This window comes from Rhinopithecus roxellana, chromosome 1 (assembly GCF_007565055.1).
Source record: "Rhinopithecus roxellana isolate Shanxi Qingling chromosome 1, ASM756505v1, whole genome shotgun sequence".
In the NCBI taxonomy this organism is placed as follows: domain Eukaryota; kingdom Metazoa; phylum Chordata; class Mammalia; order Primates; family Cercopithecidae; genus Rhinopithecus; species Rhinopithecus roxellana.
Genome location: NC_044549.1, coordinates 151,652,030 through 151,658,029, shown reverse-complemented (window position 1 = coordinate 151,658,029; position 6,000 = coordinate 151,652,030). Strand labels below are relative to the sequence as shown.

The window sequence follows — 6,000 nt, the reverse complement described above, 5'->3', positions numbered from 1 at the left end:
ACGTAAAAATGCCTGACATTGTGTGTGACACTTATTAGGCAACCATTTGGGTTTTCTTCCTCTTTAGTAATGTCAAGCAATTGTGGAACTTCCCCCGCATCACCCCCACAGGTTCCAGCAATTCTCCTGCCTCAGTCTCCAGAGTAGCTGGGACTACAGGGACATGCCACCATACCTGGCTAATTTTTGCTTTTTTTTTTTTAGTAGAGAAGAGGTTTCACCATATTGGCCAGGCTGATCTCATACTTTTGACCTCGTGATCCACCTGCCTCGGACTCCCAAAGTGCTGAGCCACTACGCTTGGCCTGCAATTGTGGAACTTTTATTATGTCCCAGGTAACACTTGCCCTTCACAGGAATGTGTTTGTGTGATATTTATAAAAACTGCATGAGGAGGGTACTGTCATTCCCATTTATCTCATGAGGAAATTAGAGTATAGAAAGTTTAAGTACTTGCCTATAGCCACTTAACTAACAGATGACAGAGCTCAGACTCAAGTCCAGGCAGTTCATCTTCAGAGTCCAGTCTGATCTTCAGGGTCCACTGCTGTTCAGTAAAAAAACTATTCTTACTGTCTGATTCAAAGTTCTTTTATAATTTGATATTCAGTTACAAATAAGAAATAATAGTTGTGCCTGGAATTGACTGAACAAAGAGAAATATGATATACCATTAATTAGATGGCCTGTTTACCATGACCCGTATGTCATTGTCTCTTTAATGAACTTCTTTGATAAGCATCTACTGTCTCAAAAACACACTTGTAGGCCATGGAGTCACCGCCGCTTAGAATTATCACTCATATGTATTTCCCTGTGTATTCAGACATCCCACTCTTTGTCCCCCGGCCCCCAGATTTCACTAATGGTGAAAATGGGGTCCACAGAAAGAAATGTGCTAAACCATGACTTAAACTGACCTATGGGAGCTTCTATCAGCTAGAAGTATTATAGTTTCTTCCAGGGTCAAGAGTCATTTGCCGCGGGACCGAGTCCATATTCTGTGCTCTAATGAATTGTATCTGAAATCTCATGCTCTTAGCTGTTTGGCCCGCTGAGAACATCAGATCTTGGGTAGCTCAAAAGGTTCTTAGAGTCCTCCTTTTGATAGCATCTTTTCAGTTCCTTACTCATTTGAGTTTTTCTAAATTTCTTTTATCTAAGAAACGATACATCCTTGGCTTCTTTCTTGACTAGCATTTGGCATCACTTGTTGGCTTCTGACTTTATTATCTCTATTCTACAAATTTTGTCAAATATTTACTGAGCTACTACTTGGGCAGTTTTAGTGCTAGTTTACTGGGGATGAGTGAACAAGGATGTCATAGCCCATAATCTCATAGAACTTGTGGTATAAAAGGTTACATAGACATATAAATAGGAGGTTACAGCCTATAGAGGTAAGCCTATGATGGTAGACACAGATCAAGGTGAGGTGAACTCAGGGAGGTCTTCACAAGGGAGTAGACCTCTGAGCTGAAACATAAAGAAGGAGTAGCAATTATCCAAGCTCCAAAAGTACAGGGACAGACCTATATAATTGATCTCAGGATACTGAACACAGTGCTTGTCATATAATTAGAACTCAATAAATATTTTTAAGAGATGAGTGCAAAGTAAAGAGGGTAACAAAGGCTTCCTCCAAACTTTAGTCAAGCTTCTCTGAGCCATCTCTTTTTGACTATGCCTCATATTTGGGACCTGCCGTTGACCTGCTGTACCCAGTTTTAGCGAAGAGTCTTGTTATTAAGACTCCTCCCACTCTAGATATTTGATTACGTTGTCCTGCCTTAACAAGAATCCCCCCTGCCCTTGATATTTGATCAAGTTTTTCTTAGTAATTTTTTATCCTTGACTTTTCATTATGCTTGTGGGCTATAAATCCCAGTGGTGTTTGCTGTATTTGGAGTTGAGTTCAATCTCTTTGCTGTGTTTCAATAGTCTCTTCTCTATCGCAATAGTCTTGAATAAAACCTTTCTTACCATTTTAAGGTATATCATAATAATTTCTTTCTAGCAAGGCTGAACATGTTTAAAGGCAAGACATAGGAGCAATCAATTCACTATTTTCTTTCTGCTATTTGTGAATTTTTTCGGCAAAAGAAGAAAAAAATTCCTACCTCATTGATTATTTTGGACATCAAAATAAACTTTATAAAAATGGAATGTGTAAGATATTAAAACAAATCTGACATATAATAAATACCAAATACATAGTAGATATTATCTTTTTTTCAATTGTCATTTCCTCATGCGTTTGGTTATTCAAAATAAGTCTTGCCATCCTGGGATTTAGGTAAGGTAAATGGGGCCCACATACTTTCTGAAAATATGTACAAAATTATGTAAATGTCAGTATAAACATTTATTTTACTTTGGGAGAAGATTTATAATTTTTGTTGTATTCTCCAAATGTCTGCAACTTTAAAAGTATTACAAACCACCATTATATTTATTTTCAGACAGAATATATCTACTTTCATGGTTCCACATTGATAGTTTCCAAATACATTCATCATATCCAAATTTAGTTCTATACCCCATTTCTATATTTGCTGCATTAAGATTCAAACTTCTAGCTTATAATTCTTTACTTTCTTCTATCTCAACATCTATCCCAATTTGGTTCTTTTTCCTAAAGACTTTATTTCTCTTTATAATGCTTCTTTTCCCTCAGTCATGAGGCACATGCCTTGGAACATAGGTATGTACCTTTGTATGTAAACTGCTCCTTTACTCCGTGTAGCAATTCTGCATTTAAATGGTATGTTTTACCAATTTTCTCTCGACTCATTTTGGACCCTCTTCACTTTGTGCTGCAATTTTTTTAAGAGCCTCCTAACTGATCTCCTGGCCCCTACCTGTTTTTTGGGGTTAGTTCATCTTTCATGGCACTACTATATTTTATCTTTAAAACTTTAGAAACAATTTTCCTGATGGTTCCTGTCTTTCTAACTCCTTGTGAGGGGTGGTCCCCAGATGTTCAAAGCATAGCCTCCTTGTATTTCCTGAGAATTTCCTTCCACTCTCTTTTCTGCCTTTCCAAATCCTAGCCATCTTTCATGTTCTAGTTCAAGTCCTACCAGTTTCAAAGGAGATTTCCTTGGTGACTATCTTTCAATAATTTCCTCTTCTAACTTCTTACTACATGGATAATTTCATACAGCTGAGCACTTTGTAGTTCAGTGTGTGTGTGTAAATGTATATGTGTGTGAGTACACTTGCATGTGCAATGCTGTATCTTCCCAGGTACGTGAAGGGGACAGGACTTGTCTTACATTTCATACTCCTCCTACTATCAGACTCTTTAAAAAAGGTAAAATATATTCAATCAATAATTGTAGCTTATAAGCAATCTTAACCATCTCATAGGAAAGATTTTAAACTTAATTTCTTAACTATTTTTGAAAGGTATAGAACAATGTGGCTATACATTTTAGTTTTATAGAGTAATAATGTATTATGAAGTTGTTTGACAAGCTGTCTATTCTCCATATGGAAATACATACATAAACAAATGACATGGTTTTTTGTTTGCTTGTTTTGTTTTGTTTTTTTGAGACAAGAGTTTCGCTCTTGTCATCCAGGCTGGAGTGCAGTGGCACGATGTCGGCTCACTGCGACCTCTGCCTCCCGGGTTCAAGTGATTCTCTGGCCTCAGTCTCCCAAAGTAGCTGGGATTACAGGTGGCCGTCACCACGCCTAGCCCAAAGTGCTGGGATTACAGGCATGAGCCATTGTGCCTGGCTGGGTGTTTGTTATTTTTAAACAATGCCTTCCTCTAAGACATTATGTATGAAGAAGTTCCACATTAAATAAAAAATCACATCACTTCAGTTGATTGTCGTAAGTTATTACCTGACTCTGCAGTTTTTGGTATTGTTAAGCCAGTCAAAGTTTATCCACTTCTATGTGGGCATTGCAAGGATCTTTGCCATGTACCTAACTCTGACACACACTTGATATCAACTTTTGTTCTTCAATTCCAAATGGAATTATTTAATAAACCACATAAATAGTAGGATGTTATAATTTGATAGAGACTTAGAGATCAGCTAGTCTAACTTTCTAATTTTATAGATAAGGAAACTAAAGTGAGGAGTTAGATTGTCCAAGCTCACATGACAGTTTAAAGATAGTCTTAATGGAATTAAATATCCAGTTTTCTTGACATTGCCCAACTGGTAATTCCGTTTTAATCCTTGTTGTTGTGAAAGCATGAAATTTGCAAATACAGGGGTCTGATCCTATATCAATAATGGTGAGTTATACAGCTGTGGATAAAATTTTAAGTGTTATTATGGTGTCCCACCCAATGAATTGTGAGAGGTGGAGGGACAAGTTCCCATGACGCCCAAGGCTAATGGAGCTTTCTCTCTGTTGTGACTATATTCTGGAGATGGCAGAAAATAGAGTTGACACCACTGAATAATGAGTAGCATATAAATTCATGCTGAGTTTCCCCTTAAAGCTGTGCTTTTAGAAGGAGGTTATTCAACTGGGATAATTATGTAATATCGCATCACTGCAGGCTGTATTTTATATTTAAGAATCCCACATAAAGGATAGCTGATTTGCAGGATGTTCTTTCGGAATCACGTAAGACAAAACTGTTCCAAGCCCCATCAGTGAATTCTTTCAGTTGCTTTCTTTCAGTAAGCAAATGATACTGATATATATTGTGAGTAAACACAGCCAGTTAACTTTCACATCAAGTTGGTAAGGTTAGGTTGTATAGCAATGTCCTATCTGCTATGGTTTGTTGCTATAAGGCTGATTAGTTTTGACAGCTATTATAGGTCTTATATTTCCACTTTTTTCAAGAATAAATTATTTGAATAATAAAAGAGTGACTTTTCTAAATGTTGAGGCTTATTTAGAACATTATGATATTTGATGAAACACTTTAATCAGTAGTACAACTGGATCCTTACTGCAGTAATGATTTAAAAAGTGAAATAACTTGGATTCCATGGTCGTTAAATGTGTAATTGTTACTCCATTACAGGCATTCTAACTTTTGATTCAATGGTCCTAATAACAGATACACTACACACACACATACACACACATATATACACATGATTTAGTTCTATTATGAGCTTTAATGCTGGCTGTATTTGCACATAAATAATGATATAATTTATTTCTGTGTTCATATGTATAAAACCACTATGAACATCTTTCCACGTATAAAAAAGTCCTTCAAAATAAGTGTTATGAATTGACTTAATCTGATGCACGCAATTAATTGGACACAATTTTATCTGCCAGTCAGTCCAAATGCTGGAATTTTTTCAAGAATTTTCCTGAGTTATCTTTATGTTAACCTGCACAGCTCATGTTAGCTGTCAGTTCACAGTTATGCAGAGCTTTGCAATTCAGTTGTTTTCATATGACTTTAACTCAGAAGTCAAACACATAGTCAGATGTGACCATCAGGTCCATTTCGGTTTGGCTACCTAATATTTTAAATTGATTTGAATTAAATGTCAACATTATAAAAATTGGGAGTTTTTAAATAAACCTTAGTTTTCTGCCTTCTTTTGCCCTGTCTCTGAATGGAACCATCAGCTGAAGGTTTTGATGAGATATGTGCTCACCAGGCCACGCTCATGATACATGTGACCTTCCTGCTCCTAGTAGTACCTTCAGTTTCTGATGCTTTTTCTAAAACTTTTTATCTACATGTACCCAAGGTTTTTCAGTCTTACTTTTTTTCTTTTCCTTCATCTTTGCCTTTGTTCAGGGCTTTGGCATTTGTTTCTTGAACTAGTTGGAAACTGATTTCCCTCCTTCTTATAACATTTGATAGCTTTCAAGACCCATAACTTAATCTCCTGCTTTTAGAAGTAACTTTTAGTGTAGGTACAGAGGTGATAGAGAAAAATTCTTCATTTTCCCATAAAATAAACACTTAAAATGATATTTCGATGTAATATGATGCCATGACTATTATTTTTTAATAAAAATAATTTATTTACCCACTTTGTTGAGGTA

The 6,000-nt window shown here is 36.2% G+C and overlaps 1 long non-coding RNA gene across 1 annotated transcript in view; it reads left to right on the top strand.

Annotated features, from left to right (window-relative positions):
• Positions 1–234: 234 nt before the first annotated feature.
• Positions 235–6,000, top strand: part of LOC115899918 — a 28,815-nt gene continuing 23,049 nt past the window's right edge. Inside the window, exon 1 of the long non-coding RNA XR_004059510.1 lies at positions 235–336. This is a non-coding gene — a long non-coding RNA (uncharacterized LOC115899918). The remainder of the gene's footprint in view (positions 337–6,000) is intronic.